The following is a 25039-nucleotide window of genomic DNA, read 5'->3' as shown; positions in this document are numbered from 1 at the left end:
GAATACTGGCTGCATTTCCGCGCTGGACAGCCAGGCTGATCCGCTGCGCAAAAAATGAGCCAGCCCTTCTGTCACCAGTTGAGGCTATTAATCGCGGTGAAATGTCTCGTAAAAAATTTTTAGCACTAAGACTCCATGGCCCATCCGTTTTATAGGCATCTTAGTAGTTTTTATTTATTAAGTGCAGAAAGGTCTCTCTTCCCCAAGCTAGGTCGATGCGATGCTGTGTGGCACTGAAGGCTTTGGAGGTAAGGTACCCTTGAATTCTTCTATGTGAAATCATTCGAAGTGCTTGAGTGCGCGATTATGGAATTCTCTACCAGAAAATATTCAACCCTTTTTTTAAATATAATGCATACGAGTATATTCATTACTACACTTCTAGATTAAACATAATAATGTATTCATAATACACAATTAAATAAATTCAGAATTAGGTAAAGGTAATTCAATTACGCTGTATGCACCCAAAGCGGGCGCCGGCTGAGCTCCAGCAAAAACAGCTTTTGACAGCTTGGCTTTGGAGCTTGTGCGAAAATTTATAGAAAATTGCATGGAACACGCGTTGCGCTCGTAGGGTGCGCGGGAATCATCGGGGGGTGTATATTTAGAAAGCTTCAGGCCGTAGACCGCCGACAGTCTACGTTTAACTTGCGGGTGGAGCGCACGTTACTCGGCCCCTCTCGCCGACATCGACGCACGCTCGATCTTCGTAATTAACATAAATGGAAAATAATTAATACGGTTCTAATTTTGTGTTCTGTGCCCCGAACTGGATTTGGACGTGTTTGTGTTCCGACGCCGTGCAATTTGTTAGCCCGAGTGACTGTTGAATGGTAATCTAATAACTGCCGCTTCCCTGTGTGAATGGACTCTTATTGAAAATTGAAGCTATTTGTATGCGAGTTAAAGGTACGTGCAACTGTTAATTATTGCTATTAATTCCCCATATCAGCAGTTTCAATCAACCATTTCACTCGGTCGTTTCATTGTGTTGTTTGTTGTGGCGCGTATCTGAATTTTTTACTACCTTATTATCTCTAAGTATTTCAATTTATTTATCGTTGGGGTTAAGTTTATCAACTATTGGACAATGACACGTGTTTCACAAGAAACGACAGTAGTATACATAAAAAGGTCAAACAGACAAACAGATATGAATTATTGACTCTCCGTAAAAACCACTTAAATTTTCTGTTTAACTTCTGAACTAGCTTTCTTGTTACTACCTACTGAGAACTATTATTTATTTCAAAGTCTTTTCAAACGTTTCAAATCAAATGGTCGTAAATTAGTGTTGACGTGACAAGCAACACTTGATACAAAAAAAACGTTATACGAACAGGAAATATTCATAAAACGGCACATGATTTATAGAGCATTACGTGAATAGGCCGTGCCCGTATCGCAAATGTGACGTATAAGATGTTTATTGCTGTATCTTTTTCATGTTGAAACATTAGATGCCCGGTCAGTGAGCACACCGGTGAAGCGAGGCATGCGAAGAATTTCCACTTTACGGACATTGCTCGACAGGAAAATTCGCCTTTAGATATTTACAAAAACTCTAAGGTTTCTTGGGGTGCGGGTACGGTTTATTTACCTTACCCGCTGTTTGATTTTATTCGCTTGTATTATGTATACAGAGTGGTATATGTTGCTGTAAATGGAAACTTAGAAAGGGTCTGTTGTAAACATTTATAAGAGAATCGAAAAACCTAAAACAGGGTAAGCATTTTGGTAAGGTAAGTTTGTACAGTAGGTACCTAGTACCTACCTATATTTCCACACAATACATATTGTATATTTCACACTAGATGCTGCTCGCGACTTCGTCCACGTGGATCAATCGTGGACGGAGGTTTTAAAAATCCTTTTCTAAAAATGATTTTCATGGATATAATATTTTATAATAAGTCCTAATAAGGCCTAAGTCCGGCTTCAGGATGCAATTTAATTCTGTACCATATAGATGATGACCGCGACTTTATCCGCATAAGTTTCAGTTTTTAATAATCCCTTGGGAACACTTTGCTTTTCCGGGATAAAGTAGCCTATGTCCTTCGCCGGGAAGCAAGCTATCTGACCTTTCGTCAAACTGGGATAAACGAAACGAGTGGGCTGTGAAAAGCTATCAGACAGGCACACTTTCGTATTTATAATAGCTACCTAGTATGGATATACATTATACAATTATACATAATAATAATTAGGTACATAATTTATAAACAAGCTTGTTATTTAAATAAAAAATAAAAGGTTCTTCTCTAATTTTCAATAGTAGGTATAGTATTATTACACAACGTAAAATACTAGATGTTAAAGTAAAAAATATAATTATTTAAATTAAGTATAATAATATTTTTAGGAAGAACCGTTTTCAGGTCAAGCTTATTATAATTTATTACATAAAAATATACAACTCTTAAATTTTAATGTACAAAAGGTCATAAAAGTGGAATATTTTTGGGAGAAAATAATATACTCCTTTATGTAAGGCGTTCACAGAACTATTTTTTAAGTATTAATGTAGGTATCATACCTACCTACTTTGGGGGCGGTGTCTTGTGCTTTATAAAATACTGTCGGGCTTTATACACAAGAGCTTTCCATGCAAAAAATCGTTAGAAGTGTTCCACATCTGCAGATGTGTGTGAGATTTGTGCTAAATGTTTAACGAAATTCTCTGTTACAATTTAAAGAATGCTTCAAACAGGAAATGGAATTCCTCTTCCTCGCATGAACACGTTAGGTGATAAGAACGTTGAATTTAATGACTGTAAACATAATTTATTTTGTACCGGCATTTTTTATTAAAGCTGTACTAAATACAAAAAGGAACCAAGGATTGATTGATTTACCAAACTAAATCGATGAAGGTAGCCTGTAAGTTTTCAAAATTTGGATCCACAGGAAAATTGTCAAGATCACCTGGTACCGCTTTACACTGAACACTAATGTAAGTAAGTAAGAGAACACATATCCACCAACCACCATCATGTGAAGAAAGCTCGCTAACTTTTGCCATGTACAGAGGGGAGCCCAGTTCTCATTCCCAAGATTAATGTTGGAAGGAAGAGTTGAAAGCAAAAGAGCTCCGTCGATATAACAGAGATGTGTCCATCCTTAGTTAGCCAAACTTAAAAGAGGCGGCTTTAGAAAGAGAGAGCCATTTTGTATGATGACCGCTAAACTTTGTTTCGAAGAGGACATAATATTATAATGGTGATGATGAAACATAAAAAGCAAATCATATAAAGTCATAATGCTTATTTTCATAATTACAGTGAAAAAACATCCTAGTGCTGCGTTTATTTCACGAGTTTTATACCTTTTGTTTCACAGCAAATGACAACAAGAACAAAGAATAATATGGAAAATCTTCCCTACTTGAAGTTATAGAGCTTTCTGTCTACAGATCTACATAAAAAAGAATAAAAGACATTAAAAAGTAATAAAATAAGTAAATTATTCTAGCATTATTTCACTAATACATCAAACAAATTGTTGTTTCAAAAGGTTGTCCCGTGTAAGACGAGATAAAATGATTTCGCCTTAAGATTTGATTTAATAGACGCTCGGGACGCTCTGTATACTATTACCACCAATTAGTCGGTACAAGGCGGTTTACTTTGATAGCCGGCGGTAAGACGATTGTAAACAGTAAATTGATCTGACCAGACCGCCCTGGAGTCACCTCTAGCGCACCGAGCTTTATATCGACTCTAACGATCATTAAAAACTTGAAATGACTACTTAATACGATCGTAATATTCTGGGTTATTGGGTCGAATTTGGGTCGTCATTTATGAGAGTAATTTTTTGACTAGTTGCATTTTAAACTGAAATTATCGTGCATAATAATTATTTATTCATTAAATATTACGTTCAGGCACCGGTAATCGCCGAAAATGTTGGCATCGAAATTGATCCATAAAACAATTGGGTATTTGCCTACTTTTGAATTTGATAAATATTATTACTTTATTATAAACTAGGATAAAAATAATGACGTACCTACACTGAAAAAAATATTAAAATCCAACAAACATTTACAAAGTTACAGGCATTTTAATTTTGGAGTGGGAGAGTCTTTTATCCCTTTCTCGCAAAACGAAAATTTGTATGAAACCGCACGAAGCTACTATGGCATTAGTAGGTGTGACGTCAAACTGCTGTATCGCTATCTCTGTCTAATCAGTGAAATGCTTATAACTTTTTGTTATTTGATCGATTTAATTCGTTTTTTTCAGTTTACGTCATTATTTTTATTCTAGTTTATAATAAAGTAATAAAAAAATTGGAGTCAAATACCCAATTAGGCCTTCGGCAAATGATTCAGTTCGAAATAGTTTCCACGATGAAACCAATAGAAGAAATTCGGCAGTTTTTGGGAAATTGAATCAAGTTTTCAAATCGTTAAATTCTCACTCATGGCGTTAAAATGTGGACACTGACAAGCGGCTTCATCCACAAATTCATTGCCGCTCAGCAAGAGAATGGGCTATGTTGGAATAATAATATTCTACTAAAATGTTAATTTTACAACTCAACATAACATTTCCATTTACACAGGTCAAATTAGTAGGTACATAATATTTTAAGAAGCAAAATAATTATTTGACATGTTCCAATTTTTTATTTCTATTCAGTACTATCGTCCCGCCCCGGCTTCGCATGGGTGCAACGTAGATACTAATGTGGTGTCATTGAGGACTGAGGTGTCATTGTCTCGGAAACTCTCAAATGAGAGGATTCTTTCCCGACCTAATTCACATTATTTCAATTTCTCTAGGGATCGCAAATTTTTTGAGAATTTAACTAGAGCTATATAAACCTTCCTCTTGAATCACTCTATCTATTGGTGAAAACCGCATTGATATCCGTTGCGTAGTTTAAAAGATCTACGCGTTCATCCATACATACATACATACCGACGCGGGAAGCGACTTTTGTAGAGATAGCGAAGTTTGCGGGTCTACGTAATTGTGTCCTACAACTGGTTTAATTAATATAACTGTACAATATTTAGTATATTAGCAGAACGATATAGGTAGGTACTTACTTACAGAATCACAACATGTTTTCGATTAATAAAGCTCTTGAAATTACCAATTAGTGCTGCGTAACTAAATCGATAGAATCTTAATAATAAATGAACCAATTAGTTGGCTTAGTGTTATGTTGATGAACCGGCATGAATTATGTAACTACCTACAGGCTACGGGTTAATGAAGAAGGAATATTGCGGAAGCATTGCGTTGCTTTGGCTTTTATTTGTATCTTTTAGTTACTGATTGCTTATTTGTAATAATAATTAGTTATTTTTCCCCAATGTTAAATGACTAGTTATAATTCAGCTATAGTTGTTAGTTAGCTTCTATCAAATCTTATATATCTAGCGATTCTAGCTTTTATCAAAAAAGTTAGTTAGCTATATTAAACGGAAACGGTGCCTGACTAAGATCTATCAATGCACAGATTATACTAATGGACAGATCGGGCTGAGCATGCTATTATGTAGACAGCCGCTAAGAAAGGATTTTTGAAAATTTAACTTTTAAGGGCGTTTGAATTTTGTGTAGTCTATGTTATGTTTTAATTTACAAAAGAAAACTGCTGGTTATGCTTGCTTTCGTTAGCTAATGCTTACTGAGTGATAAGATTTGAAAACAACTAAAGACTTTATTGTAATTAAAAACTGACAGTCAGTCATTTTATGCTTTTATATGGAGTAAACTTTATTAGTAGCATTATTATTAGTATACATAATAGATTATTCAAAAAATGCCGTTATCTTTCCATTATATACCTACTTTAAATTAACTTGATTGTTATTATCACATCGTATCAATTATTTGAAAATGGTGCGCTATTTTGTGATGGATGTATTGTACCTATTATATTATTAATGTAATGGACAATATTGTATTAGTTCAGTTCGTACCTAGTCTATTTTAATTACCGCGTTGTTTATGTTATTACTGTTAATTGGAATGCCGTTAAAATAATTCACGTTGTTTCGAAGTGGATTGTCTCAATTAAAAATGTAATATTATTCAAAAGCTTGCGGTTAATTAGAAATTCTGTGCATTTATGCTTTTGTTTAATTATAATTATAATAGGTAGAATATTATTTCAATAATAATTCTGTTAGAACTTTAGGTATAATTATTATAAATCAAAAATACTGGTATAGTACCTACTCAGTGTGGCGGGGAACTTTAGTTAATATAGGTAGGTATTTTAGTGAACGCTATGTTTTTTTCAAGAAAGTCAATAATTATTATGTTACAAAATTCAAACTTGAAAAAATTATATCATTTATATTTATAAATATAGAATTAATACTTAATTAAGTATAAATTGACATAAATAATTTTAAAGTATGTTTTTTACGATAATTATAATCATCCTGCGGCACTAGACTCCTTTGTAGGTCCTAAGTTGACCTCTTCCACAGTCGTCTTCCATAACAATCATGATCAGCCCATCGCCGGCTCACTACAGAGCATGGGTCTTCTCTCAGTGCGAATAGTTTGGCAGTCTATAGCCAAGTGCGGATTGGCAGACTTCACACACCTTCGAGAATATTATGGAGAATTCTCAGGCATGAAGGTTTCTTCACGATGTTTTCCGTCACCGTTAAAGTAATTGATATTTAATTAATCAAAACGCACACAACTCCAAAAAGTTCCGTAACAATACACGATGTAAATTAATCATAGTCACTAAGATACGAACTAGCCAGGTACGTACATTATGTTGAAAAACTACGTTCAAATTTAAAACCGTTGTTTATTTACTTATTTGAACATTTAATAAGATACAATTCCAGAAGCTGCTGGCTTGGGAAGCAAGGTAGAGTTTGACCCGACGACGCAGCGCCCGTGTAATCCGCACTCCGCGAAAGGCGTTAAAAGTTTCAAACAAACTCTGAACTTGGTTCTTACATTCATAAACATTTTACTTTGCAAACTCCCGACCCGATCCAGCACACTTAATATTTCACGCCTAAAACATTGAAAATGCTGCCTTTCACCTCGGAATATTTTGCGTTAACTAGTGGTTTAGGTAACTTACTCAAATTTCGATTTGTTGATTTTATTTTAATTACCAAGAAGATTCGATATTCTTTGTCCTTTTGGTACTTTTTGGTACTTCTATTATTCGTGCTAGACAAAAGATAATTTTTGCGTGCTGCAATTGGTTTTTGCTTTAACGTCGAGTGTCATACTAATTTTGTAAGCTTCATAGAATACGTTCCATATTGAATAGCAGTTCCAATATTTTGATTCAATAGGGTACAGATTGAGGGGTGTTATAAGTTTGATGTGTGTATCTGCGGATCTGTGTATCTATTTATCTGTCTGTGGCATCGTAGCGCCTAAGCGAATGAACCGATTTTGATTTAGTTTTTTATCCTTTGTGAACGTAGGTGTATAATCATTGGTAAGGCTAAAATTAGATTCCAATGATTCAATAAATTTGCAAAGATATATTAAAACAACTTATAAATAGATAACATGGTATTATTTTAAGTTTAACCCGCCTTGCGAGTAGTGACATAACTAAGCCATTAGAGGAACACAGTCGTATTTTAAGATGCCTACAATCTACATTTATTTGCTTTTATCGTACGTAAAAGCGATGTTATGACGTACCATATTGGCTTTTATTCAAATAAACTGTCACTTATCAGAGAAGTAACATCCTTTATGGACTAATTTTATAACCTCTTATAGAAGTTAAACGTTACTTGATAGGCGCTTTAAGTGGTTATAAAATTTATAACAACTTTAAGAAATTTTTCGGCGGCTATTCGTCTTCATAAATAAAAAATGCTCAAATTACGAAGTAGGATTTATGTTTTATGTTCTCAGTTCAATTAAAAAAGTTCGTTGTATGATGGTTATACACGTAGGTACGTATCTCGAGTTTTTTTCATTGGTTTCCTGTGGAGTTCCCTAAAAGCTTTTTTGGATTCTGTTGCACTTATAATCTAAGCATAACATCAAAATTTTTAATTATACCTACTTAAATATTGCTTTTAGGCATTTATATTTTCCGGAGCTAAATATGCAATTGCGATACTAAGTATGTAGGTATATTATTGTTAAAACAATTTTATATTAGATTGGCTTTTTCCCGTGACTTCGTCCACATTATATAATTTATAGTCCACAGGCAGCACTCTGAGGTAATGAAGCTAGGTATATTATGTATCAGTGGATTTTTTTTAACATCGCATCGTAAGTTCCGGTGGATAACCCCCTATATCCATATTTACAAGCTTTACCTGTGCTTACCTAATATGTATTATTAATCTAGAAAATGTTAAGTATAAAAAATAGATTTGCACTGACCTAACCGCATTGCATTTGAATAACTACTCACCTAGAAAGAAAAATCTAGAGCACTCATTGCTAGTATAAATTGAAAATCAATAAAGAAAATATAGCACCGTTAAGCGCATAAATAGTATGTGATAGGATAAATGGTAAAGTATACACCGCAGCCCATTATATTGGCACTTAGAGCCTCAATAGCTCAACCGGTATAGGAGTGGACTGAAAACCGAAAGGTCGACGGTTCAAACCCCGCCCGTTGCACTATTGTCGTACCTACTCCTAGCACAAGCCTGACGCTTAATTGGAGATGAAAGGGGAATATTAGTCATTTAACATGGCTAATATTCTTAAAAAAAAAAAAAACAACTGATATAAATACAACATAGAAATAAAAGTAGGTACATGGAATACAAGTCCTTTAGAATTATAGAGACCTAATGTCGAGTTTGTCGCGACTAAGTTGCGGGAATAAGCTAGTTAGTATACAAAAATTGATTACACTGTCTATGTAGTAAGTTCTTGTATAAGTCCCGCAAATTGCTAATGCGCGTGGCCGCCATTTTAGTGACGTCAGCACTAGACTGTAGTTTCGAGCTGATGGTATATTTTTATTTCAACTGACGTCAAAATGATTCCGTTGTTAATGAGACATGGTTCCAGCGCAATAGCAATTTGCGGGACTTATACTTCTGTCCGTAAGTAGTTGACGCTATCCATAACTACCTACGAATTTTGATTTAGAAGAAAAATACGCACTTTAATAAAATGTCCATCCCTAACTAATGTTATCTTCCAAATATAAATGCAAATGCAGTCTATTTTGTCTGTTTGTTGCCTTCGCACGACTTAAAAAAAATAACCTAAAGAAATTTGGTAGAAGGATAATTTGCATCCTGCAGACGAATAATTATAGTAAAGTAAGCAAAAACCCTATAGGACACTTTTTATCCTGAAAAACAAAGGAGTTCCCACGGGATTAAAAAACCTAAGTACACGTGGACGAAGTCGCTGGCATCAGCTATTACAAAACATTCTTTTTATGCAAACTGTTCTTCGTCTGTGTAGACCCTAAACGTCAATCGATTCGAAGAAGAAAGCTCACAAAGCTCAAAGAATGTTATAAGGAAAGTTTCTCCAGTTTATTTTCCTAATTGAACATACTTGATACTTGCCTACTTTCGTATTTCACAAGTAACCATCATTGGAATTCCGTAGTGGGTTATACCTACGTTTTCTTTTTTCCTGCTTCAACTATCAAAAAAAACTACACATCTTTGAGAACATTATGTGGAACAGGTATGCAGGTTTCCTCACGATGTTTTCCTTCACCCAAACAAGTGACATTTAAATGTTAGAACACACATATTTGTAAAAAAGTTAGTGGTGTGTGGCTGGGATCGAATCACTGACCTCCCGAAGAAGAATCGGACGTCTTAACCACTAAGTTATCACTGTCTTTCCTGTCATGTACACATGTCTTATATTTGATTTTATTTATAAACTAGCTAATACTCGTGACTTCGTCCGCGTGAACTACACAAATTTCAAACCCCTATTTCACCTCTATTATTCCAATGAAAAGACAAGATGTATCTATATGTAGATAATTACAAAGAAATAGAATAAATAATAACAAAAAAAAAAATACAATAATTGGCCTCATCTAAGCAAAGACTTTCTTTTAATAAAAAAAAATGTTTTTAATGAATAAAAAAAAAGGATAAGCACATGAAAACCACACAACGACACACAAACGACACGAAACAACAATATACGAACTTAAAACTTATGTCTAGGTCAAAATATCATAACTTTATTCATAGAATTTCTCTACGATCTCTTGAGTACAATAAAGTACCTGAAATCAAGTAATTCCATTGTTTTCAGTGGAATAATCGCTGAATAGCTCAGTATCTGGAGCCGGTAACGACCGACACATCAGGGTTAAGGGTGTGCGATCAATATTCAATATCCGGACAGATTCGCCTCTTCCGAGCCCGGATACCTATACCCACTACATGTATAACCGGATCCGTCTTCTTGCTGCTTGAACTTCTAAATAAGCTAAATCGATTGATTCATTGTCAATTATTTAAATCCTTGACCTACAAGATTTCATCGGACTAAGCTAACGTAACTGATTTTAATCTAAAGTATAAAACTTTGAATATTTTCCTATAGATTAGGTCCCTCGTAACTTTCATGGATTAAACTTTTCCGGGAACTTCTAGAGTTTCCGGGGTAAAAAGTAACCCTTGTACGTTTCCAGGATGCAAGGCTTTTGTGCAAAATTTCGTCCAAATTGGTTCGGCGTTTGAACTATCAAAAGCAGATAGAACACATTAGCATTTATAAGTAATGTGCCGCATCATTCGAATCGGTATATTTATTTACTTAGAAAGTTTACAAAATGTGTCTGAAAATGAAAAAATGAAAATCAAGAGCTGATTAATTTAATCTTCAAAATACGTGGAAATACTTACTTAATCCACAGTTGATGCTTGCGACTTCATCCGAGTGGATTTATGTCTAGCAAAACTCCTGTGGGAACTCGTTGATTTTCCGGGATAAGATATGTATTGTATCTCCTATGTCTTTTGCCATTTACCTATGCTACCTCTGTGCACAATTTTATAAAAACGGTTCCGTGGTCGAATCGTGATAGATCAAGATCCCAATAGTGCCAGATCTGTCACATTTTCTGAGTAACAAAATGTGTGCGATACAGCGTACCTTTAACATTCACACACACACACAACACATTAGCCAGGGGCAATTAAAATATATCAGTAGTAGAGGAGACCCGTGCTCTGTAGTGAGCCGGTGATGGATTGATCATGATGATGGTGATTGTTAAAACGCTTCTCGTCGGCTTTTGCAAAAGGCATAATTTTGCTTGTGATGACAGAAAACATGTATGTACCTACTATCTGATGGCCGCGACTTCGTTCGCGTGGATTTAAGTTATTAAAAATCCCGTGGGAACTCTTTAATTTTCCGGGATTAAAAGCCTATGTCCTTCCCCAGGATGCAAGCTATCTCTATACTAAATTTCTTCAAAATCGGTTAAACGGATGGGCCGTGAAAAGCTAGCAGACAGACAGACAGACAGACAGACACACTTTCGCATTTATAATATTAGTATGGATTCTGTAAAACATCGTAAAAATCAGCACTCAGACTTTGTGTCAACAGTGACAAAAGTGAGTAATGTTTTACGTACATTTAGCAGTTGATATCTTTTAATCAAGCAGTGGACGTCTATTGGTTGATGATGAAGATCTTTTAATTGCCCCCTGGCTCAAGCTTGCAAATATGTGAACGTTAAAAGTACTACAAGCACTATCTAATATATAATAATAACTCTCATCATCATCATCATCAACCAATAGACGTCCACTGATGGACATAGGTCTCTTGTAGGGACTTCCACACGCCACGGTCTTGCGCCGCCTGGATTCAGCGGCTCACTGCGACTCGTCTAATGTCGTCCGTCCACCTAGTGGGGGGTCTTCCAACGCTGCCTCTTCTGGTGCGAGGTCGCCATTCCAGCACCTTGGGACCCCAACGTCTATCGGTTGTACGAACTATGTGCCCTGCCTATTGCCACTTCAGCTTCGCAACCCGTTGAGCTATGTAGGTAACTCTAGTTCTCCTACTACGGATCTCCTCATTTCAACTCCACGCATACCTCTCTCCATCGCCCGCTGAGTGACTCTGAGCTTTCTTATGAGGCCCATAGTTAGCGACCATGTCTCGGATCCATATGTCATCACTGGTAACACGCACTGTTCGAAGACTTTGGTCTTCAAGCGATGAGGAATTTTGGACAAGAAGACATCTCGAAGCTTTCTGAACGCTGCCCAACCGACTAATAAATAACTCTATCCCACACATTTTTTTACTCAGAAAATAGGGCAGGTCTGGCTCTACCGGGATCTTGCTCTATGAGTTAAGGTAAGAGAAGATACGGTGTGGATAGGTGGTAGGAGCCTGGAGGTTAGTATGGATGTATGAAGAGAAATTTTAATTACTTAGTTCCTGTTTCGCAGTTTGAAAGGAGCTTTAACTTTTAATTTAGTTTATTAGACGACACGAGGAAATTTTCAGAAATAGTGTTGGCGAAGTTTGCGCGCGCGTGTGTAGCTACTTAATGTCGACCCGCCAACTTGTAGCGTCTGCAGCAGAAACGCTTAAATGTACAAAATCATTTCACGTTGAAGTGTATATTATTTTATTTGTTAAATCCTTTTGCGGTAGTTGCTTGAAACAAAAATACCTACCTTAAAATCAGTAGGTAGGTACCCTTATTGTAAAAGCGAATGCGTGTTTGTTTGTTGGTTTTTCCTTCAATCCCGTCGCAACGGAGCAATAACGGATCGACGTGATTTTGTGCAAGGATATAGTTAAAGACTTGAAGAGTGACATAGGCTACTTTTCATCCCGGAAAATCAAAAATTTCCCTCGGGATTTTTAAAAACCTAAATCCACGCGGACGAAGTCGCGGCCATCAGATAGTACATACATGTTTTCTGTCATCACAAGCAAAATTATGCCTTTTGCAAAAGCCGACGAGAAGCGTTTTAACAATCATCATCATCATGATCAATCCATCACCGGCTCACTACAGAGCACGGGTCTCCTCTCAGAGTGAGAAGGGTTTTGGCCATAGTCTACCACGCGGGCCATGTGTGGATTGGTAGACTTCGCACACTTTTGAGAACATTATGGAGAACTCTCAGGCATGCAGGTTTCCTCACGATGTTTGCCTTCACCGTTAAAGCAAGTAATATTTAATTAATTAAAACGCACATACTTAACTCCGAAAAGTTAGAGGTGCGTGCCCGGGATCGAACCCCTGACCTCTGAAGGCGGATGTACTTACCACTAGGCTATCACAGTTTTAACAATGGTTATCATTAATTATCACACTGTTTGTGCTTGAGCTGCCATACTGTGGCCATACTGTATACAATTTATATTGCATCGAATACTTCCAAACATTTCCACAAGTTTCCGTACATATCATTAGCTAAATTACGCTGGATCCGCTAGAACTGCTTGCGTGTCTTATCTAAGATACTCGTTAAGACGCCTTGCTAGTTGGTTAAGTTGTTAGGAGCGGAGAAATTCCAATTGATTTTCGATTCGCATGCAATTACATTCAATTTACGCCCGGCAATTTCTGGGGCCTGTGTTAACTGAGCGTTTAGTTTTCTTAGTGCTGAAAATAATTATCAGTAATTTGACGGAATTAATAAAACTAAAGGAATGCCTATATTTTGTACAATCGCTTGAAATCAAACAAAAAAAGTCATTAAAAAGTTCCAACTTTAGATAGATTTTGTAATATTTTCATAATACGGCTGAATTAAAACAAAATCTAATAATACCTATAAACGAGTCATTGAAGGGCAAAGTTTGCAACATTGTTTTTACTTCAGTACGGCTTTGTTGAACTCCAGTTGAACTAATTTCATTATGCCTAATTATTTACATTCAATTAGTATCCAGTACAATCTCTTTTGGTAATTGGTAAGCTAAATCAATTACTGATATAGAAATGTGTTCGAACTTAGAAAGACTGGCTTTTTTTTTTTATAAAACCTTTGTAACATAGTACGCGACAGGTCGAGATGGCAATTGGGGTATGAGGTGCGCGCTATCCCGCACCGGGTTAGCGCGGGGTTTGTGCAGGTGCAGATTGCCGTCTTGACCTGTCGCGTACTTTAATAATAGGTACATTTGTTTTTCAGATACAACATAATTTACTTGAGCTAACATTTTCTCATACAGAAGATAATATTGGTTATCAGATCTCATCCCATCGGCTTTAATAGCTGGTTCGTTGTACTTCGTCTCACGGCCCGTCCGACCGCGTCGCAGGTGCATAGCGCACACCTGCCGGCCCGCCAACTCACCATAAAATGCGATTCAACTTACCCTGACTGAAACGAATCCCTCTCCCTCACACCCTCAGGAGAAACAGGGACAGATGTACAATCACGATCGGCATTATCTCAATATACGGCCGGTGGAATATCAGTTTTTACCGGAGCAAAAACTATAGGAATTTCAAGTTCTATACTAAGAGCCAGTTAGCGCAAACTAGAAACTCTTTGTCTCGGTAAACCCTATTAAAAATTGAGGTATTTTTGCTCAGAGATAGAACGGGAATTATTTTATCTGGCTGCCGGTTTCACAAACGAATCTCGGTCAAGCCTCCGGCACTTTTATGAGTTTTATTGCGATTTTATAATTTGGCTGAGGCATCAGCCTACCCAAAAATCTGAAATACCACGAACCGTGTTTAATTTCTGCTAAATTGTGTTTACCTTAAGGTAAGTGGCTGAGGCGCTGGCCTTTCTGTTTTGGGACTAGGCTTCAATCCTGGGGCATGCAATTTTGAGAGTTATGTGCGTTTGAAGCAATTATTTAAAATGTCACTTGCTTGCTCAGCAATGGGCTGGCAAAGCCATATTATCTAGCGAGTAATCTAGTAAATAGGTACATAGTAGATATAGTAAATACATCATCATCATCATCATCAGCCTGTGGACGTCCACTGTTGGACATAGGCCTTCCCTAAAGAGCGCCACCACACCCGGTCCTCAGCCTTCCTCATCCAGCCACTTGCCGCCAGCCTCTTTATATCGTCGGTGCATCGTGCTGGAGGGCGTCCCACACTACGCTTGCTAAAACGCGGTCTCCACTCAAGGACTTTCCGGCTCCAACGGCCATCGCCTCTACGACAGTAAATACATAGTATTATTAAATAGCTATGGATCTGTCTAAATCATGCTTACATACATAATATCTCATTCACCAGCTCTTCATCTATCTAGGCTAGCCGTCGCAGTCATCACAACGGAACTCGCTCTTAAAACAATATCACTTTATATTTCATCGGGCAGGTGTAATTTATGGTGTGCGCTCGTCTCCCTCGGACATAATTTTGATATTTTAGGGTTGCGTACACCTGAAAATGAAATGTCTTTCATCTAAATTTAATTACATATTTGTATTTCCGGCTTAATTTTATATTCAATTAATAGCACATACAAAATTACAAGCCTAAGTTTCTTATATAGTAATTAGTAACTAGCTGTCCCGCCCTGGTTTTGCTCGAGTGGAGTTTTTGAAAACTCTACAATACTTAGGTAACTACTTAATTTTTATTTTTGACCGAAATCCCAAATAACAATTTTTATGACAGGGATAACTTGATAAATGATGAGCTTTGATTATAGTACCTATACTTTTCTTTACATTCTCTTTTCTCTTTATTAATTAAAAGAATTTTCTCTTCATTTTTAAATATTTTATTCTTGATTCTTTAAATATATAAAAGGAAAAGGTGACTGACTGACTGACTGATCTATCGATACACAGCCTATCAATCTATCAATACTCAGACTATTGGACGGGTCCGACTGAAATTTGGCATGCAGATAGCTACTATGACGTAGGCATCCGCTAAGAAAGGGTTTTTGAAAATTCAACCCCTAAAGGGGTGAAATAGAGGTTTGAAATTGGTGTAGTCCACGCGGACGAAGTCGCGAGCATAAGCTTGTCAGTAATAATATTATCCATAAAAATAACTACGGAACCATGCTAACGCGGTTGATCCACACTACCGCCCAACAGCGCTGTGAACGTTATTCGCTTTAGCAGTTTTATTTTACTTTTGTCTGGCGTACGTCTTGCAGTTGCCGTTTGTTTAGCAGTTTGAATTAGGTTCTCTTTTTACTTAACTTGCTTAGTTCCGAGCTATGTATACTGTATAGTGTATAGTGGATTTTCCACGGGCATATTAGATTAAAAGTTGAAGTGTTTTCATGCTTGGATCGTATAAGTTTAAAGAAGTTTTCCCTCCGGAGTAAGAGTAAATTTATTTTTAAGGATTAAATATACCATGAAATTAACGAATGCAATACAATATTATTTTTTAGTATGATTTAGGTTTAAATATACCTATTGGTAGGTACTTACCTACTCAGTACTTCTAAGCAATCAAATTTACCATTTAATAATTTAAGCTAGGAAAATTATTTTTAATTTTTGGCGTAAAATGGCGTAAAAGTATATTTTTGATGCCCTTGTCTGTCTGTCTTTCTGTCTGTACGCGGTATCAAAGCTCTTGAATGGATGGCCTGATTTTAATGCGATTTTTTTAGGTATCTAGGAGACCTACTCACTGTTTGTCTGTTAAAAAGGCGAGTAATTTTCGCTAAGCTTATCCATAGGTACTATAAGATAGGTTCTTATCAAAAAACCATTTCAAATGGCTTCGTAGATAGGTACATACAGGTTTGCAATTGATTAAAAATCAATTACCTATTAACAACGGCAAAGAATGGCATTTTAATTTTAAAAAAAACATCGAAGCCATTGTTATAAGAAAATAACAGGCAGTCAAAACGGATTGCGATATCAAAACATGAAATCAATATAGAAGCGTGGCCGAATACCCATTCATAGAATAACGGGCCGCCCGTTGTGTTCAAAACTTTTTCACTTCCAAAACTCTTTTGTTTCCTTTTGCATCGGCCTGTTTACAAATCAAATAGATAGCGGTTGTTTTAAAACGTGTTGCCTTTTGTTTTATATTGGTGACTAGTGGTCACTCGCGACTTCATCCACGATTTAGGGTTTTGACCCAGTTTTGAAATACAGACACTCAAATTTTATTTAGTTGATTAGAAATAACAAAATCTACGTCTACGACGTTTTGTTGTTTTCCTTCGAATGTGTTTTTCAGTTACAGATAAAAATTTAATGCGTGGTTTAATTGAGTAGGTATGCTTAATCACATTTAGGTATGCCCAGCATGCTCTTATAGCAATCTATATTTATATCTTGGATGTAACATCCAAGATATAAATATAGTAGATGTAATCAGGGCCTGTGTTTTGTTTAACCCATATTTGTAGACTAGCTGACCCTGCGAACTTCGTTCCGCCTAACAGCCGAATCAAATTTTTTAATTTTTTTTAAAATATCAATTCACTATCAGAAATTCTAAAATCCCCACGATTTAGGACTTCAGTACTTTGCAGCATCAGGATTGAGGAGTTAGGATCCGAAGTTCAATGATGTAGCCTATGCTTGGTACCTAAAATAATTTTGCATCATCCGCAGTTCCTGAAACATTATAGTTTAGGAGTGCTGTACCCTACATCATCAGGGTTGAGGAGTTGAGACTTGAAGTCTGAGAATAAAGTCGTTGCTTGGTACCTACAATATGAATTCACTATGAACACTTCCTGAATCTTGATAACTCAGGCGGGCAGTAACCCTGCAGCATCAGGATTAAGGAGTTGAATCCAGAATTTTTTATGTGACCACCACGAAAACTTTTTTTGTTGATTAAAAAAAAATTTTGCAAATCGGTCCAGAAACCTCGAAAAAATCGATGTAGAAAAAAGAACCACCTCCTTTTAGACAGTCGGTTAAAAGCCGATGACCTTGAAATATTTACAGAACAATTTTTAAACTATCCCCTTTCTAACAAAAAAATAATGAATGATATCGGACTACGCGTTAATGAATTACAATTCAGTATACATTTTAACTGTCATCCCCTCTCCTACGGGAACCATGCTGAATTTCAGGGATAAAAAGTATCCTATATTCTTCCTCATAGTATGACCTCAAATCGTACCAAGTTTCATTGGAGTCCATTCAGTAGTTTCAGCGTGATGCGCGGCCGTGATACAGACAGACAGACAGACAGACAGACAGATAGACAGACAGACAGACAGACAAAAATGAAAAAAATTACAGTTTTGGGTTCAGTATCGATTATAGAGTGCCCTCGAAAAAAAAAATTTTTCAAAATATCTTCAATGTACAGAATTTGACCTGTTACAGTTTTATTATAAGTATTGATGATAATATCAGGTAGATACTAAAAGTAGTTTTTATAGGCGGCAACCGTTGTTTGCTCTTCAATAGCACAAGCGTTCCTGAAAGGCCGGCAACGCATCGGCGGATCCTCTGGTGCTGCAAATGATCATGGGCGGCGGTAATCACTTAACATCAGGTGACCCGCTAGCTCGTTTGCTCGCTATTTCTATTAAAAAAAGCCCTAGTCGCAGAGGAAAATACTAAACTCAGTTTCAGAACAACTCCCACCCTTCTGGCAAATAGTAATTATGCTATAATCTTAGTACTATTAGGTATATTATATTCTGTGATTTAAAATCCATCTAATCAAATATACTCCATAACTCGCTTTGAACTGTATAAAACAACTAAACAAATACCATGCGGAAGTCATTTGACGAATAGAAAGGGAATAAGCAAAAGCCAAACTTTTTAAAAGTCATGCCGCAGTTCGTTAAACAATGAGGCTTAATTAAAACCTTTACCGACTGACGTTCGCCGGCATGCCATATAATTATTTGATAACGTGCACCAAGAGCTGGTAGGACTACATAGATCGATCAATATAACCGAGACAAGATTTTGTGGTGCACGGAATGTAAAAGAATTTTCAGGTGCGGTTTTAAATAAGGAATGAATGCGGGGTGCATCGTGTACGACGCTCTTTTTACTATCTAGCAAACTAAAACATTAAATTGTTGTTCTCTTAGTACTTAAATACTTACTTTGTTCTTTAGGCAAAACCTAAACTGATTTAATTGTCATTCAAATTGAGAGTAATTCTACCATAGAGATAGTATCTAAGAATTCTACCAATAAATCATGTATTTCAGTGATGACATCTGTTAAAAAAAATGTGAATGATTCATTAAAAAGGCACTTATTTTTGTCTTGACTTGTTAGGTACTTATTAATTTGACAGCTTTTTTTATACAATAGATATATTATACTAAACCATTTGTTATAATACCTACACAGTTCGAAAACCACACATGCTTACATCGTAAATCAAACAAGCTACGATACAAAAAAACTAAGCAATACGCTCGTAATTATAGGCGCAGAATTTGCATCGGAACATGGCATAGGAATTGGAAATTATGTGATACGCCTGTACCTATTATTGTTCCTGGGGAAATATTACGTCTAGACCGACAAGAACGCGATGAGAGCAAAACGAATGCACCAGGCATTGGAGCACACAAGACACCGGCCTATTGTTAGCGTGATGTGCCACAGTAAATCTAACAAACCACCACTAACATTAAAGTTATCCCACTGTAATTAACTAATGTAGGTAACAGGGTATTTTACACAAAGTGAGAAAAAATCTAAATTGTATAAACAAGATAGTAAGAAGGTACCTACTAGATATAATATGTAATCTGTGCTATTAATTTCGATTTGCTCTATCAAGTTACGTGTAAAGAGACAGCTGATTAATCGGTGACTTTATCGGCCCTAAACATCGGCTTATCGACGGTGGAAATTGCGCCCATCACGCTCGTTCCGCTATTCGTGACAAACGAAAAATGCTTTTACTCTAGTCTTATAGAAAACATTCTGCTCGTAGCTTCAAAAGTAATTAAATCAGAGGTATATTTAAAACTAGCTTATGCCCGCGACTTTGTCTTGTGGACTGCACAAATTTCAAACCCCTATTTGATCCCCTTGGTTGAATTTCCAAAAACCTTTCTTAGCGGATGTCTACATCCTAATAGCCATCTGCATGCTAAAAGCCTGATCCGTCCAGTAGTTTGAGCTGAGCGTTGATAGATCAGTCAGTCAGTCAGTTACCTTTTCCTTTTATATATTTAGATTCGGACCTATTTGAATAGCCTCAAGCCAAACAGCCTCGTCTTGAGGTAGCCCTAGGTCTGGCAAATGGATATACTTATCTGTTCGCTTGTCTGTTGTGATAAAAACCACTGAAATATAGATAATGACTCGGAGAAAGTCTCATGTCATGATGCAGCAGTACATCAGGTGAAAGGGCTATCTTCACTTGAGCTGCCAAAACCTACAGGCTCCCTGCTAAATTTTTATTTTATTCCATTTGTTTTACCCTCGTATAATATAAAAAAAGCAATCAGGTATGTGCTCCGGTTATTACACATTTTATAAATATAACACAACTATTTCTACGCGAGAAAACGATTTTCATTCAGACTATTAGCTTTACTCTCGAATAATCCTATCATAAATCGTTGAAAAAAATATCTTCAAAGAAAAAAAACAATTAAGTAGGTACTGTGGTTGTTAACATACGTAAAAATTACACAACTATTTCTACACGGGAAAACGATTTTTCATTCGACCATAAAACTCTGTGTTTAACCACCAATTTGTTCTATTTAGATTTACGCAAAGAAAACAATGGATCACCAAGTACTACTACCAACCCTAACGCATGTTGAAATGGAACTCGTTTACGCGGCTAACAAATCAAAAAAAAAAGCTTTTACTTTGAAGGCAAATATGTGAGTTTATTAAAACAAAACATCAACCACGCTCATTTTCAATTCCATCGAGGGAGTGCTGGGGCGCTTCTTAATATTCACCGGGCGCTCGCGTGCGGTAGGTGTATTTAATTTGAATTATCTCGGACTGACTGACAGAATGTCTAAACGACACTCAAGGAAAAAAATACCTACTTATAAACAGAAAACTTTAGAATAAAAGGAACTCGTTGTTTCGCCAAGAATATTAAAAGGGCTCGCGATTATTCTCAAAGTGGCCGCAACATGAGTTGCGAATATTAACTCTTGACTCATACTCGATTAAAAGTACCGATTTTGGACAGGATGAGTGATGCACGTGATTTTCTAGAATAACAATGCTTTTTTTAATACCAGCGGATATTATAACTTCGTGATAGGAAGGCTCTGCGTGCTGATGCATACAAATTAAGGCGCCCGTTTAGAATCAAATAAAATATCTATTTAATCGTGAATTTATTGTTCGCTTGTGATTTATGGTGGCTCATTTTGTGTAATCGCCTACACTTTGTCGTCTTGAGAACAAGAATGGAACGAATATTGCTGAGACTAGTGGATCTTGTCAAGGGAATAGACCGCCGACGTGCTAATAAATCTCTTAAGCCGATGTTTTCGTTTGCTCACACAGTTATTATTACAAATTTAACGACTCATTACCTAAGAGAGGTGTTGAAATAAGATGTGGGTGGTAGAAATCTACATTTTATTTTACGTCAGCTTTGTCCCTTGATTACTCGTAATCGTAGTGAATTCAAGGCAAGTCCGTCGTCACAAGAGATAATTTAGTGGCTTTATTGCTTTTCTTGTAACCACGTAGCACAGTTTTGTGACCCTTTAATTATGTTCAAGGTTTTCCAACGGTCATTAATCTTTCTTCGAAGTTGTTTCTGTACAATGTAATCCGCTCGTTTATGGTTCCACTAAGCGAATGCTTTGTCGCCGGCGCGTGTAGCTGAGACTGACAGTTTGCACCTTGCAGCGTCGCTAATCCAGTCTCGAATGCCACTCTAAATATAGAATAGTATCACGGGATGATTGCAGTCGAACGAGTTTTGCGGCATGCGTGCTTCTTCTGCGGTTACCAGTTTTTCTTCTCACCTAACCGCAGTCTGTGCCAGTTATAAAGTGCGTCTGCACTTCTAAAGTTTTAAACTCGAATAATATTAATATTACTCGTTTCGAGAAACTATCAATCATATTGTGATATACACTGATACGCGGGTCATTAATTGTAGGGAATGGTATATTTTTTGTTAGACGAAAATCACGCCACATTAATCTTTCTCAACATTAACGCGCGAAAATCGCGCCGTTCTTCTGTCGCCATAAATCATTACCATCAAACAGACCTCCTCGCGACAACGTCGCTTTTCATCGGACGCTTTCAATCTGGCTTCCTTTATTTCATTACAATAAGCAGTTCCTTCGCCTACGATCCTGTCACATTTCAGTAAACACTACGTGAAATTGGCAATAAATTCCGATTAGAAACATTGTTCCGGCGGCGGGAATGTGCTTTAACAATGGCCTATGATAGAGACGTTTCTCGATAAAGATGTTCACTTGGATGTTTTGTTAGGTTTAACAATACATTTTATTTGGCTACGAGCCTACGCTGCCCACACGCCTCTGCTAATGGCCAGGATTGTATGAAGATGTAAAAACTGAATGGCTGCGCTTGTAAGGGGCCAATAATAAGTTCTCATGCGGCTGTATGGGGGCTATTGTTAAGATTTCTTTTTGCTTATCGCGGTCTTTGTATAATGGGGTAGGTGTCAATCGCGGGCAGGCAGGTGTACAGTCCGGCCGAGGGATAAAAATGCTCATAATTTAATTCTGCAGCTGCCCGCCGAGCGACGGTCGGCCGGTCGATCCGAGCTCGAACTTATTCCTTTTGTAATAACGAATTCCAGAATTTCAACTCACAGTCATCATTTTTAATTTGTGTTCGGTTACGCTCGGCGTGGGTTGTAATTAGATGGTATTTTCTGGCGTAACGCTGAATTAGCCCGACTTGTGTCTGCTATGAATGTACAATATACTGGAGTATGAACTTCAATCAGAAATTTGGATTAAATATCGCCTAAAGGCTACGTGTGCCTCGGTTTTATACTTTCTATTCTCTTTGATGATGATTCTACGGTGTATAAAATACAATAGCGGCTTTCTTGTGGTGTAGGTATATAGCGATAAATGTATACGTCAAAGATATTGTTATACGCTAGGTACTTCAAAGTAATTACGTTTGCTATTCGAGTTAAACAGGTATACTAACAATAATAATTAGATTTAAACAGTAATGAATTATTTCGAGGCTATAATATAATTAGAGCAATTAATATTGGCTTCAGAAATCAACGTGGCATGTAATTAATCATAATCAAGACACTTCAATAATATTATTCCAATACGCCCCGCTGATGTTCGATGCGGGCATAAATGGAATTTATATTCTTGAAATTATTGTTTTAATATCAATATGAAGAAATTTTCTAAGCGGCGGGCTCGAGCCTCGAAGCGCCCGTTAATCTCCTTTGAATAATACATAAGATGCTCGATAGCGTTCTAGAAGGGTTAAGGCACATTTAATATGGCTTACTATTAACAATATATATAGGGTTGACATTAAGGACAGAGAAGAAATCGAGACTGGTATTTAATTATTATTTCAAGCATATTTTAAAAGTCTAGATATTTAAAACTTGTTTATTTATAAAGTCATTTTGTATAGTGTGAGAGGTCCATATTTAAAGGTATTTTCAAAAAAACCGTAACGTTTTAGTAGTTTCAGTATGTGGTCGTACCTATACTGTTTTAAAATATTGATTAAGTATGACAATTGTTTTTCTTTCTATTTTCAGAACTATAATGTGATTTTTTTTTCAGGTACGCAAAACAGAAGAAGTTTAGAGTTGAAAATTTAAAAGGTATAAAAGTTTCTATACTTTGTGGAATGCTTAAGCAACTTTATACCTAGCACCCATTTTTATTAAAAATAGTCCTTTTATAGGTACCTACTAATATACAGTAAAATAAATAATAATAAAATAAAAAAGCTTTTATTATTCCTTACATGCACATACTTAATTTTACTTAGTTTTTAATTTTATCTTATTATTAACATTATATTATATATATATACAATTACTTTTAATTTTTTCTTATTATTATAAATTATTTATTTATTTAAGTATGTAGTTATTTACAATTGCAGGTGCTACCTGGCTTGGACCCACTCACGAAATCTCTTATATATATTTTTTTTTTTTTTTACATATATATACATTTAAGTTTACATATAGTTATGTTTTTAGTAGGTAATTAGTAGGTGATTATATTCTTTCTTGTAAGGACCGCCTTATGCGGTAAAAGCCTCCTCCAAGACTTTCCATCTGACCCGATCTCTAGCCAGCCTTGTCCAGACTCTCCCTGCTACCTTTACAATGTCATCATCCCATCTAGTAAATGGTCTGCCTCGTTTCCTTTTCCTTCCAAGTGGGTACCAGTTGGTTGTTATTTTTGTCCATCTATCGTCCTTCAGTCTTTGCAGATGGCCAGCCCAATTCCATTTGGATTTAAGTAAAATCTTTTTTATGTCTTTTGCTTGGGTGCGGTGTCTTATTTCTGAATTCTTTATTCGATCTTTTAGTTTGATTCCTAGATAGCTTCTCTCGATTCTTCTTTGCGTTGTTTGCATTTTGTAAAGTTGTTTCTTTGTAAGCGTCCAGGTTTGGCAGGCGTATGTTAAGCATGGAGTTAGACATACTTCCATAGCTTTCGTTTTCAATTTAATGGGAATCGTACCCTTGAATATTTCTCTCATGCTCCAATACTTCTTCCATGTGTTTGTTATTCTTCTATTAATTTCTTTGTCCATTCCACTGTTAAAGGAAATTTGGTGTCCAAGATAGGTATACTCGTCTACATATTCAATATTGGTTGATTGCAGTGTGACTGGTATTTTTGTTACATTCGTCATAACTTTAGTTTTTTCTATGTTGATTTCTAAGCCAACTGAGGTACTATATTCGTTGAGAGTTTCTAGCATGTATTGTAATTCATTATGGTCTTCCGCCAGCAATACCAGATCGTCTGCGAATCTTAGGTGTGTAAGATACTTTCCATGTAGTTTGAGTCCGATGTTGTTCCACTTTAGCTTTCTAAATATGTGTTCCAGAACGGATATAAATAATTTTGGGGATAGCGGATCTCCCTGTCTCACCCCACGTTCAATGTTGAAGAGAGGTATACAGTACGCTTCAGAAAATATTGTACATCGACCTTTAAAAAGTGATAGGGATG

General features: G+C 36.4%; 1 protein-coding gene across 1 annotated transcript in view; it reads left to right on the top strand.

Moving 5' to 3' along the window:
- The first annotated feature begins 641 nt into the window (after positions 1 to 641).
- Positions 642 to 25039, top strand: part of LOC117991328 (nyctalopin-like) — a 116470-nt gene continuing 92072 nt past the window's right edge. The window contains exon 1 of the mRNA XM_034978896.2: positions 642 to 912. The gene's annotated coding sequence lies outside the window, so the exon portion shown is untranslated. The remainder of the gene's footprint in view (positions 913 to 25039) is intronic.

This window comes from Maniola hyperantus, chromosome 2, assembly GCF_902806685.2.
Source record: "Maniola hyperantus chromosome 2, iAphHyp1.2, whole genome shotgun sequence".
Taxonomy (NCBI): Eukaryota; Metazoa; Arthropoda; class Insecta; order Lepidoptera; family Nymphalidae; genus Maniola; species Maniola hyperantus.
The sequence above is the reverse complement of the archived record's forward strand: the minus strand, read 5'-3'. Positions and strand labels throughout refer to the sequence as shown.